This window comes from Capricornis sumatraensis, chromosome 15 (assembly GCF_032405125.1).
Source record: "Capricornis sumatraensis isolate serow.1 chromosome 15, serow.2, whole genome shotgun sequence".
In the NCBI taxonomy this organism is placed as follows: Eukaryota; Metazoa; Chordata; class Mammalia; order Artiodactyla; family Bovidae; genus Capricornis; species Capricornis sumatraensis.
This window is the reverse complement of record NC_091083.1, coordinates 5,883,806-5,897,243: the sequence shown is the minus strand read 5'-3', so window position 1 is coordinate 5,897,243 and position 13,438 is coordinate 5,883,806.

The window sequence follows — 13,438 nt, the reverse complement described above, 5'->3', positions numbered from 1 at the left end:
CAGAAATATTTATAAAATGAAAGCTATAGAGGAAGTTTAAAAATGAAGGGAGGAAAGGAAGATATTACAGACACAGGTTAGGAAGGGAGCAGGTATAAAAATAATATTAGACAAAATACACTTCAAGGAAAAAAGAAAGAGACAATAAGAAGTCACATGAAGAGAAGGGGTGATAAAAATTATTTAAAAGTTATTAATATTAAACATGTGACCACAAAGCATCAAAATATCTATTGAAAAACTGAAAATGCAAAGAATAAATCGCAAAGTCACAAACAGATAACAATTCTCAGAAATTAATGGAAGACTACTGAGGATCTTATTATCACACATAGAAATTTAACAAAACAAATTCAATGACTCAGTCAGTCAGTTCAGTTGCTCAGTTGGGTCTGACTATTTGTGACCCCATGGACTGCAGCACACCAGGCCTCCCAGTCCATCACCAACTCCTGGAGTCCACCCAAACTCATTTCCATTGAGTTGGTGATGCCATCCAACTGTCTCATCCTCTGTCGTCCCTGTCTTCTCCAGCCTTCAATCTTTTCCAGCATCAAGATATTTTCCATTGAGTCAGTTCTTCGCAGCAGGTGGCCAAAGTATTGGAGCTTCAGCTTCAGCTTCAGCATCAGTTCTTCCAATGAACAAACAACCATGACTGATCTCCCTTAGGATGGACTGGTTGGATCTCCCTGCAGTCCCAGGGACTCTCAAGAGCCTTCTCCAACACCACAGTTCAAAAGCATCAATTCTTCAGCACTCAGCTTTCTTTATAGTACAACTCTCACATCCATACGTGACTACTAGAAAAACCATAGCTTTGACTAGATGGACCTTTGCTGGCAAAGTAATGTCTCTGCTTTTTAATATGCTGTCTAGGTTGATCATAGCTTTCCTTACAAGGAGCAAGCGTCTTTTAATTTCACGGCTGCAGTTATCATCCGCAGTGATTTTGGAGCCCCCACAAATAAAGTCTGTCACTGTTTCCACTGTTTCCCCATCTATTTGTCAGGAAGTGATGGGACTGGATGCCATAATCTTAGTTTTCTGAGTGTTAAGTTTTAAGCCAACTTTTTCACTCTCCTCTTTCACTTTCACCAAAAGGCTCTTTAGTTCTTCACTTTCTGCCATAAGGGTGATGCCATCTGCATATCTGAGGTTATTGATATTTCTCCTAGCAATCTTGATTCCAGCTTGTGCTTCCTCCATCCCAGCATTTCTCTTGATGCATTCTGCATATAAGTTGAATAAGCAGGGTGACATAATACAGCCTTGACGTACTCCTTTCCCAATTTGGAACCAGTCTGTTGTTCCATGTCTAGTTCTAACTTTTGCTTCTTGACCTGCATACATATTTCTCAGGAGGCAGGTCAAGTGGTCTGTTATTCCCATCACTTTAAGAATTTTGTGGATTTTTTAAGAACTGTGGATCACAGTTTGTTGTGATTCACACAGTCAAAGGCTTTGGCATAGTCAATAAAGCAGAAGTAGATGTTTTTCTTCAACTCTCTTTCTTATTTAATGATCCGACATATGTTGGCAATTTGATCTCTGGTTCCTCTGCCTTTTCTAAATCCAACTTGAACATCTGGAATCTCATGGGTCATATACTGTTAAAGCCTGGATTGGAGAATTTTGAGCATTACTGCATTACTTTGCTAACATGTGAAATGAGTGCAATTGTGCAGGAGTTTTAGCATTCTTTGGCATTGCCTTTCTCTGGGATTGGAATGAAAACTTACCTTTTCCAGTCCTGTGGCCACTACTGTGCCTTCCAAATTTGCTGGCATATTGAGTGCAGCACTTTTACAGCACCATCTTTTAGGATTTGAAATAGCTCAACTGGAATTCCATCACCTCCACTAGCTTTGTTCATAGTGATGCTTCCTAAGGCTCACTTGACTTCACAACCCAGGATGTCTGGCTCTAGGTGAGTGATCACACCATCGTGATTATCTGGGTCAACAAGATCCTTTTTGTATAGTTCTTCTGTGTATTCTTGCAACCTCTTCTTAATATCTTCTGCTTCTGTTAGGTCCATATAATTTATGTCCTTTATTGTGTCCATCTTAACATGAAATGGTCCCTTGGTATCTCTAATTTTCTTGAAGAGATCTCTAGTCTTTCCCATTCTGTTGTTTTCCTCTATTTCTTTGCACTGATCACTGAAAAAGGCTTTCTTATCTCTCCTTGCTATTTGCTGGAACTCTGCATTCAGATGTGTATATCTTTCCTTTTCTCTTTTGCCTTTTCCTTCTCTTCTTTTCATAGCTATTTGTAAGGCCTCCTCAGACAACCATTTTGCCTTTTTGCATTTCTTTTTCTTGGGGATGATCTTGATCCCTGCCTCCTGTGCAATGTCACAAACCTCCGTCCATAGTTCTTCAGGCACTCTATCAGATCTAATCCCTTGAATCTTTTTGTCAATGTATAATTGAAAGGAATCTGATTTAGATCATACCTGAATGGTCTAGTGGTTTTCTTTACTTTCTTCCATTTGAGTCTGAATTTGGCAAGAAGGAGTTCATGATCTGAGCCACAGTCAGCTCCCGGTCTCGTTTTTGCTGTATAGAGCTTGACTGTGTAGAGCTTCTCCATCTTTGGCTACAAAGAGTATAATCAATCTGATTTTGGTGTTGACCATCTGGTGATGTCCATGTGTAAAGTCTTCTCTTGTGTTGTTGGAAGAGGGTGTTTGCTATGACCAGTGCATTTTCTTGGCAAAACTCTGTTAGCCTTTGCCCTGCTTCATTCTGTACTCCATGACCAAATTTGCATGTTACTCTAGGTATTTCTTGGCTTCCTACTTTTGCATTCCAGTCCCCTATAATGAAAAGGACATCATTTGGGGTGTTATTTCTAGAAGGTCTTGTAGGTCTTCAGAGAACCATTCAACTTCAGCTTCTTCGTTCAATTTCATTAGTGGTCGTGGCATAGAGTTGTTGGATTACTGTGATATTGAATGGTTTGCTTTGGAAATGAACAGAGATCATTCTGTCGTTTTTGAGATTGCATCCAAGTATTGCATTTCAGATTCTTTTGTTGACTGTGATGGCTACTCCATTTCTTCTAAGGGATTCTTTCCCACAGTAGTAGATATAATGGTCATCTGAGTTAAATTCACCCTTTCCAGTCCATTTTAGTTTGCTGATTCCTAAAATGTCAATGTTCATTCTTGACATCTCCTGTTTGACCACTTCCAATTTGCCTTGATTCATGGACCTAAGATTCCAGGTTCCTATGCAATATTGCTCTTTACAGCATCGGCCTTTACTTCCATCACCAGTCACATACAACTGGTTGTTTTTGCTTTGACTCCATCTCTTCATTCTTTCTGGTGTTATTTCTCCACTTTTCTCCAGTAGCATATTGGGTACCTGCTGACCTGGGGACTTCCTCTTTAGGTATCCTATCTTTTTGCCTTTACATAATGTTCATGGGGTTCTCAAGGCAAGAATACTGAAGTGCTTTGCCATTCCCTTCTTCAGTGGACCATGTTTTGTCAGAACTCTCCACCATGACCCATCCATCTTGAGTGGCCGTACAAGGCATGGCTCATAGTTTCATTGAGTTAGACAAGGCTGTGGTCCATATGATCAGATTGGTTAGTTTTCTGTAGTTGTGGTTTTCAGTCTGTCTGCCCTCTGATGGAGAAGGATAAGAGGCTTATGGAGGCTTCCTGATGAAGCTTACATAAGTTAAATATATTTAAATAATTTAAATATGTTACTTTATGCATTTAGCCTCATACCCATATATATCTTTACTTCATTCTCTTTGTACCCAACTACCCCACACATAAAACAATATAATCATGATCAAGCCACAGAGAAAGATCTCAATATTTTTGAGGAGTCAGAAATTACAGACTGCAAAGACATTTCAGAGCCTTGCCTCCAGTCTCCTTGCTGGTTAAGCTGGAATTAAAGCTCTAGCTCTGTCTAGAAAAAAAGAAGGAAAGAAATTACAGTGGCCATGCTTACTGACCACAATTCATTATAGCTTAATGACAAGTGAAGTCACTCAGTCGTGTCTGACTCTTTGTGACCCCATGGACTGTAGCCTACCAGGCTCCTCCATCCATGGGATTTTCTAAGTAAGAATACTAGAGTGGGTTGCCATTTACTCCTCCAGGAGATCTTCCTAACCCAGGGATTGAACCTGGGTCTCCCACATTGTAGGCAGACACTTTACCGTCTGAGCCACCAGGGAAGTCAATGACAGAGATGTGTAAAATCTACACACACAGGAATTAAACATAAACCTACACGCACACTTATAAACAATTCTTGAGTTAAAGCATGTTGTCAAAGCAGAAATTATAAACTTATTAGAAACGAAAGATGGGAAAAGTCAAGTCCAATTCTTCATGTTCCTTGCTCTCCTTCCTACCCCACCCCTTTCTCTATCACTTGCCAGAGTTTAACTGATACATGCATATTCAGAAAAAAGTGACTTTTACTGATCGTTTCATTATTTTCAAGCTATGTGTTACATACCTAGGTTGTGATGCAAGTGACAGAGGGACAAGGGCAGGAAGGAGGATGAGGAAGAACCATAAACTCAACAGTGTCCATGATGGAAGGTGGAGTGTAAATACAAAGAGACGGTGAACACAGTGCGAGGTGCTATGTGTAACTTTAACCAAAATATTTAAAAACGTAAAGTGGATGTTTCTCAAAGTTAAAATAAATTTGGCTCAATAAACGAGCAGAACACTTAAACACACCAGTGATCTTGGAAGAAATTGAAAAAAAAAATACCAAAAGATTAAGCCCAGATGGCTTTACAGGTAAGTTCTACCAAATATTCAAGGAAAAGGTAAAATCCTGTGTACCTCTGTTTTTCCAGGATAGTTAAAAAAAAAAAGTAGAAGTGCTACCTGACTCATTTTCCAGGTCCTTTATCAGATCCTGACAATGATATCACAAAAGTTAATATGAAACCAGCCAACCCTAAAGTTCATTCTCACAGAGAAAAACCTCTAGGAAAATATGAGCCAGTCTATTCCAGAAAGTTATTGAAAGAAAAGTTCAGGATCTTTCCACACTGAAAACATATTAATGTGATGTGCTAAAAAGTCTCATACAGGCACAGTTAACAAGATGATGTGAAGTGGAAGGTGAGAAGTCTCTAATACATGCCATTAAATGAAAACCGTATTTTTGTAGGAAGTGATGTAATGGTACGGAATAGGACCAGTGTGACACCATTTACCTAAATACACAGCTACAGTGAACAGTGTAGTACCATTTATGTAAAATCATGCACACACACAAGACAAAATTATATACTTCTTTGGTGGCTTAGAGGGTAAAGCGTCCGCGTGCAATGCAGGAGACCCGGGTTCAATCCCTGAGTTGGGAAGATCCTCTGGAGAAGGAAACGGCAACCCACTCCAGTACTCTTGCCTGGAAAATCCCATAGACGAAGGAGTCTGGGAGGCTGCAGTCCAGGGGTTGCAAAGAGTCAGACACAACTGAGCGACTTCACTTCACTTGGGTGTATATATGTTATATATGTGTGTGTATAGATAAATTATTAATAAGTTTAGAAAAAACCTTCCAAGTTTATGACTCTGCTTACTCCTGGGGAGGGAACAAAGCTCGGGGTTGAAAAACCAAGGTATCTTTCATGTTATCTCTATGTTGGAATTTTATTTATTATAAGAATATGTTCCTTTTGCAAATAAAAGAGAATCCAAATTCCAAGAAGGAAAAAAAAAGTTCAAATCATATAGAGAGGTAGATACATGATTGTTTAGCCCCGAATAATTGAAAGCTGACGAAGAGCCCATGAGGTCACATTTCAAGGCAGCTTCTTCACAACAGCAACCGTTGCTGTGAAGGAGAAGCTACTCCATTATGTATTATTGAAAAGGCTGAAAACTAATGGAAGCATGAAGGGCATGCTAACCAGCCCAGATGAAGTGAGAAGATTCCTATGGAATGGCAAGGCAGACAAGCCACGCCACATCTGGTGGGAGAAGACAGTCCATCTGTGAGTGGGCAGGTCCACGAGTCTCCCTCCCACAGTGACTGTGACTGGATCACTCTTCTCTTTTACATCTCTGCTCCACCCCATCGCCTCTCTCTGCATCTTTCCACGCCCATTTTTCAGAGTCCACACACACAGCCCATTCATCCAGGGCAGCGTGGAGGCAAGCTTCTAGTGTAATGGTGTGCGTTCCTGCCTTTCACATCCTGAAACAGGTCTGCAGAGAGAAACAGACCTGCAGACCCCCTCGGGCTGTCGTGGGTGTGTTGTTCAGTGACCTATAATAAGATGAGCTAACTACAGGGACCTAAGTATCAGCATTAAGGACGGAAGAAAATACAGCATGGTGGCCCCCCTGGTGGGCAAAAACGCCGCTCCTCTGTAAATCTTTAGGTGTTCTACGATCTCTCCACTCCTGCCAACCATTCCTTTCCATATTTCCTTTGTTTTTATTTTAGAGGGAACAGCAACAAGAAGCTTTTGATATGAAATGCTCCTACCGAAAATGCAAATGAAAAGATAGCTTATATCAACTTACATCATCTTTCATTGGTTTAACTCTGGTTCTCCCAGGATCTCTTCAGTAAAAGGACATACAGCAGACATTCTCAGTGCAGATGTTTCTCTGATTTTACTACTCTCCTTACTACTTAAAGATTCATGTCTACGTGGGATACTAATTTCATTATAAAGGTCTCACTGTGTGAAGGGCATTGGTGGGGCTAATGGTAAGAGGAGGGTAATTTTGACCTTGATCTTGAAAAAGGTTAGCAGTGGAGGCAGGAGCTATTTCACTGCTTACTTTTTCAGAGCACTGCAAATTCTAAACAAAGTAAGAGTCATTTTTGAAAAATGACACTGGAATACCCTTAATTTTCCCAATGTTAAATGAGACTGGAAAGAGGGGCACTGCTCCTTGTACTGTCTGAAATACCTCCTTGGGCATAACTATGACCCACAGACCAGAAAACACTGACCCAACCAGTTGTGTTTAATAGCGGTTTGATCCAGATAACTGACTTTTAAGTGGGATTAAATGAAGGTGTGTGTCACAGTCCAACTGACTCCACAAAAGTTAAAAGGACAAATAGCTACTTCTTTTAAAAGACAGGGAGAGAAGAACTGACCGCTCTTTATGTCCTTTGTGCAATGATCTCAAAACTCCACCCGTAGCTAACCGATATAAAACAAAAGCCCAAATGCTTTTACTGCCACCCCAAAGGATCCTCTCCTTCAATTCTCTGGCTTGCCTTGTAAGGCCTCACTGAGAAGACACTTCAGGGTTCATTGTCTCCTGGAAGAGCACCACCTCAGCCCCACAGAGCCCACAGGAAATGGTCCTTCATAAGGAACACGGGAAGTGAGGGAAATTTACACAGAGGATGGGATGTGTAACTCGGTACCTTTTCCAGAGTAAACACCTTGAGCGGCTACTGGAAGGAGGCCAGCGGGCCTTTAAATAGTTTCATTGTTTCTCAGTTCTTACGCAACTGGGGGGGATTAGCTGTTACACTGGCTGTAGAGGAAAATCCTCCCTGGACTGCATGGAGAGGACTAGCAAGAAGGGGAGTACCCAGGAGACCTTGTTTCTGAGCAAGTAGTACAAAGCTCCATCTAAAGAACTTGATAAGAGGATGAAAGCATCAGTGGGGAGGCCCACCAGGGGGTTCAGGCGGGCTGTGGGGACCCAGATACTCAGTAGGATGTGCCTTCCCTTCACCCATGAAATGACCTCCTATCCCCTCATCCATTTAGCTGGGATGAACCAGGGGAGGAGAGTTGCCTCACATCTCAGATCCGCTGTCTGATCTCTTTGGCTAGACCTAGAGGGTGGTCTTCAAACGTTACTTGACCACCTATCCCAGGTATACTGGTTGGATTATGGAGTCACCTCTGCTCCTTTAAGACAGTTGGGTCAAAACTTCAGCAAATCATTTTTTGTTTCTGGACCTATGTCTCTTGTTCTGGTAGAGAGCAGACAGGGGATTTCCACGAAATCAGGTATATTTAAGGAAGATCCTGGGTAAGTCAGGCTGAATTGTGGCCCCCAAATGACTCCTATATCCCAGTCTCTGAAACCTATAAATGTTCTTATATGGCAAAGGAGGACTTTCCAGATGTGATTAAGTTAAGGATCTTAAGGGTAGAGAGGTTCCCGTGGATCGTCCATCTTCCCAGTGGGCCTGAAATGCTGTCCTACGTCCTGACAAAAGCGAAGCAGAGGGAGGTTTGACCGGGACAGAGGGGAGACCCTGTGGCCATGGAGCCAGACACGGGGTAATGCAGCCGCAAGCCAAGGAGTGACGGCGGTCCCCGGGAGCTGGACACGGGAGAGACGGGCGTTCCCCTGCAGCCTGCGGCGCGTGAGACGTTCCCCTGCAGCCTGCAGTGCGTGCGTCCCGTAGCACCTTGAGTTTAGGCTTCTGGCCTCTAGAATGATGAAAGAATCAATTTCTGTTGCTTTCAGCCACTAGTTTGTGATTTTTTTTTTTAACAGCAGCCCAAGGAAACAAGTACAGTGGGCCCACTGAAGCTGGGCATATTTCCTAAAAGGCTTACTTAGCAAGTTGCCAAATCAGTTTGAGAAGGAGAAGACACTGCTCTGCCTTGAAGGGAAGAGCATTCAACATACATTTGTTCAAATGAATCAAGGGAAACAGCATAGAATGTCATCTAGAAATGATTTCAGATAACTTCTGTTTTTCTATTCCAATGACCTTTGAAAAGTACTTCCACAGGATATCTTTCCCCATGATCCAAATGCCCTTGAACAATTCTGCACCTCAACAATAAATGCAAACTTTAAATAAAACTTTCAGCTTCCCCCAAGTCAACCAAGACATTTTCCATTTTTGTGCTTCTATTTGTGAACAAATGAACTCATTTGTAAAAGCGTCTGCTTGCACTTGATAACATACAGCTTTCAAGTAAACAAAAACGCACCATGGCTCAGTTACGGATTTTCTTAAGTGAAACTTTTATCTTTTACCTTCTACCTCCAATACAAAAGTTCCATAAAGAATTAATCCCTTCCCAATCCAACCATATGAAGTGAAGTGAAGTGAAGTTACTCAGTCATGTCCAACTCTGCGGCCCCATGGACTGTAGCCTACCAGGCTCCTCCCTCCATGGGATTTTCCAGGCAAGAGTACTGGAGTGGGTTGCTATTTCCTTCTCTAGGGGATCTTCCCAACCCAGGGATTAGAACCTGGGTCTCCCACATTGCAGGCAGACGCTTTACTGTCTGAGCCACCAGGAAAGTCCTATCCAACCATATAAATCCCATCAAACCAAATAAGCCATGGCCTTAAATGAACCCATGTTGACAACAATCAAGGCTGTTTTCCAGAACTCAAAAGGTCTCTTAGTTGACCCTATTAAGCATATTTCAATGTACTGTTCTTCGATCTTTAAATAAGGTAATCCTTGTGTTTCTAAAAACAGATGGGCAGATACAGCAGATGATTCAGAGCCTTTAATAAATGGCTTTACTTCAAGTAAGAATTTAATTTGACAGTGATATATTGCATCATTAATGACAATTTCCCTATTTGCTAAAAATATCTCCATTTTCATCAAGCCATTAAATAATCTTTTCAAAAGGGATATAAAGGGTGTAGGACTAAGAAAATAATAGGCAATGCTGTTGAGGGTTGGAGGTAAGAGAATTCTTGTATAGTTTGATAAAAAACAACTTTTCATACATTGCTATAGGTTTGAAAATGTATACAAAATCTATGTACAAAAATACATTCTCCCTGTTCTGCTGTTTATGCTGTTAAAAAAAAAATCTTTATATGAGCAACAATAAGCAAATGGTTAAATATACAAGAGTATTTAAGTATTCTATGTCCATTAAAAATAATGCTTTCAATGAATTGTTCTTTGCTGAAAAAAGTATATTTAGAAGAGTTTCCCAAAAATATTCACAACTCTAGTCAAGCAAATACAAATGTTCTCAACATATCATTAAGCAAGCAAAAAAGCTGCTTACAAAATAGTTTGTAAGTATGATCCACATTTTTATGTCTTATATTTTAATACATATTCCTCACACAAACAAAAAAACCACACACTTTAATAGTAGAAAAAGTCAAGCAACATATACACCAAAATAAAAACAGTAGTTACATATTGTGGTGACTGAATTTTAGGTGATTTTTATATTATTCAATATATTCTGTATTTTAAAATATTTAGAATGACTATAATTTTTATATTCAAGAATAATGTTTTTAAAAGTAAAGAGATGACATTAAAAAAATCTTATTTTTCTCACATAAGTCAATTTTTAAATAATGTCCATATTTTCCACCAGAATCTCTGGCAAAAATAAATAGCAGGAACAGACTAAGAAATAAAGCTGTAAACATTCTCCTTTTCCTGTCAAGATTTAGAATCTTAACTGTACATCAGAAGCCTCACACATACCAGTTGCACCTGATTCTGTGGAAGGAGTTACTTAATAATAATGACTGAAGCTTAGGTATTAACTCTGGAACTTCTATGACACTTATATTTGGAAATAGAGCAGATTATGGTGATACTGGGTTTAGTCTTTAAGGAATTCTAAACTACAATAACCTAAGGCCTTTACATCTATTAAATTCATCATTAAGATATAAAAACACAGAAGTAATTTCCAGGGATTTGTAAAAGACACAAATTGAATAGGAATAAAATAAAAACAGCAAATATCTGCTTTGATCTCTATCTCCCCTGCCTCAACAATAATCATACTTACAAGACAAATGTCACTGTCTTAAAATTTAATGATCACAAAAGAAAAAATGTTAAAATGAATTGTCTGTCTCAATTTAATTAGGTGATATTGATATTTATAATTATAGCATAGGGTTCATTAAATCAGAATTTTACAAAACATGTCTAAAAAATGCTTGTTTAGCTGGGATATTTAGGGTTGACTTCATTTGAAGATAATGAATAGCTGTTAATATATAAATCCTTTTGCAATGACCAGGTTTTAAGGCAATAAGAATATGATGAAGTATACAGTTTCCCAAGAAAAGAACTGATTTGTTTTAAAAGATTGGCCGTTGGTTGTTTGCCTGCAGCAATTCCCTTGAAAATGTCTGTTGGGTTCATACGCCGGCCCTCCAAGATCCTCTTGAACGTGTAAAGTGGCTGAAATTATGTTAAAAGTAGTTGTTTATAACTGAGGTTCTCTGCCCTGAGAGTGTCTTGCTATTAACCTCTTCTCTTGTGGTTAAGTTTCTCTGAAGGACTCAGCCACAGGCCCGGGTTTAGGAGCCAATACTGGTGAAGGAAAACTCCATGGCAGAGGTTTAGAGCAGCAAGTGTGAGCCCTCGAAGGTGTCAGTTCCTCAATGCTTAGTAAGTCCTTGGCTTAACTGTATTCTGTATGATCTTTCAGAAATATATCATGATTTTTGTGGCAGTGAATTATAGACATGTCTGCAAAAAAGATTTTGTTTGACAGGATGCAAGATAAATCAAGCTTTGTTTCCAGGCAAGAGGGAGATAAAATTTAACTGTTTTTTTCTCTGACTTCATGGAATAACACAACTGTCTTAGTAAGACTTTTTTGGTAAACCTATACAAATTCTGCAAAGTAAAGGCATCTTATTTCTTTTATGCTTCTGATATAAAGTACCTCTGTTTTTACTGACTAAGGTAGTACAGCAAACAGCAGAAAGTATTTTATTACTACTGAGTATTTAAGATAAGCAGAGTTAACCTCAAGAGCCCTGAGAAATACAACAGTCAGTCTTGAGAAATAAGACAACTCGTCAAACTTGGGACATATGAAAATAAGTGACTGGATTCTCCATGTCCCTACCAACCCTCTTTCAAGAGGAGAAGAATTTGTTCCTGTTTTCAAGACCAGAACTAATAAAATGTATGGTAGATGTGAACAGTTCACCAGGAATAGACATCCCCCTGCCCCGCCCCCCGCCCCAGGGTAGCAGGCGTGAGCCATGAGCCATGATAACGCTGGGGAGTGTTCAGCCTTTGTCACTTTCACAACAAGGGTTCTGATGAGGTCTGAGGAAACAGGCAACAAAATGACAACATGACAGATTAGGTACAGGTTTAGGTGGCGGTCATAGTTCGATTACAGAAATAATTCTCTCTTGAATCTTGTTTTACAGTGTTCTTAATTGACCAGCTAAGACAAAAGTCTGGGGCTTTGTCCTTGGAAAACCCAGGTGTACGGAGTGGGAACTAAGATCATGGAAGGCTTGGGTTGACCTCTCCATCAGCCTTAGTTTTTCCCTAACTGGAACACCCTTTGAGCTGTTGATTGACTCCAGTCCCCTGGGGACTCCAGCCAGGAGCCTAAGGCAAAGATCAAAGGTGTTGCCCTAAGAGCTTGCCTTTGATGAGTGGTTCTCTAAGCATGGTAGCAGACATCATATGGAATTTATTAGAAATGCAGAAATCTCAGGCTCCACCTAGATCTTATGAATCAGAAAATCAGTTAGGAGGGCCAGGTGCAGAAATCCATGTGACCAGTGTATCCAAGTGACAAGGTGGTTCTGATATTAGCTAAAGTCTGAGAACAACTGCCTTGAGTCAAGTCTTCATCAAGAGAAAAAGGGCAAAAAAAGAAAAAGAAGGGGGAAAAGTTATCTTCCTTTTTACCTATGGCCCAGGTCAGCTTACCAGGGAAAGAGACCAGCTAGGCATTTGGGACTTAAGCTCAAGTATTGCTTTGTCTAGAATGCACACTTCTCTCAAGAAGGCCGTGGAAAATCCAGGATATGGAGTTTCTGGGTCATGGCATGTGCTTTCCAACCAAGAGCAGAAGTAGAAAATGAAGACCTAAAATAGACGGGTAATTGCTCAACCATTTTTTCCAAGCCTCATCCTTCAGGGATAAGTCTGAATAAGCCAGTTAGGGTGAGAGGTGTCTTGAAGAAAGCAAATAAAGGATGACGCTACTGAACAGTCAACACAGTGTCTGTTTAATCTGCAATGTAGACACTGCAGTGCTTAACACGTAAGTTTAAGCACTTCCTTCTTTAGGCCCAAACCTTTATGGTCCCTGACAACAATAAACTGATAATACTAACATTTCTCCTAAGAACTCAGAAAGAAAAAACTGGATAAAGATTAAGCCAGCAAACTCAGCCTTGAAAAAAACATTTTTTTTAAAGCCACAATTAATAAAAGAGCTGAGGAGAAAGATCATGTTTAAACATGAGGGTCTAGAAGAAATGCCTTTGGCTACATGAAAAAAACAGTGTCTCAAAAGATGCTCCAAAAGTGTCATTTCCCACCTTCCATTCTTCTGTCTGGTTTCATCAGACTTGATTCATTGCCCCAGATACACTGAGCCTTTTGCATGCTTTTCCTTCCCTCTCTTTCTTGAATCTCTCTCCTAAATTTGGTTAGTTCTGGTTATTCTTTAGGTATCAGTAAAAGAAACTGGGTTAATGCCATTTCTGTACTTTCA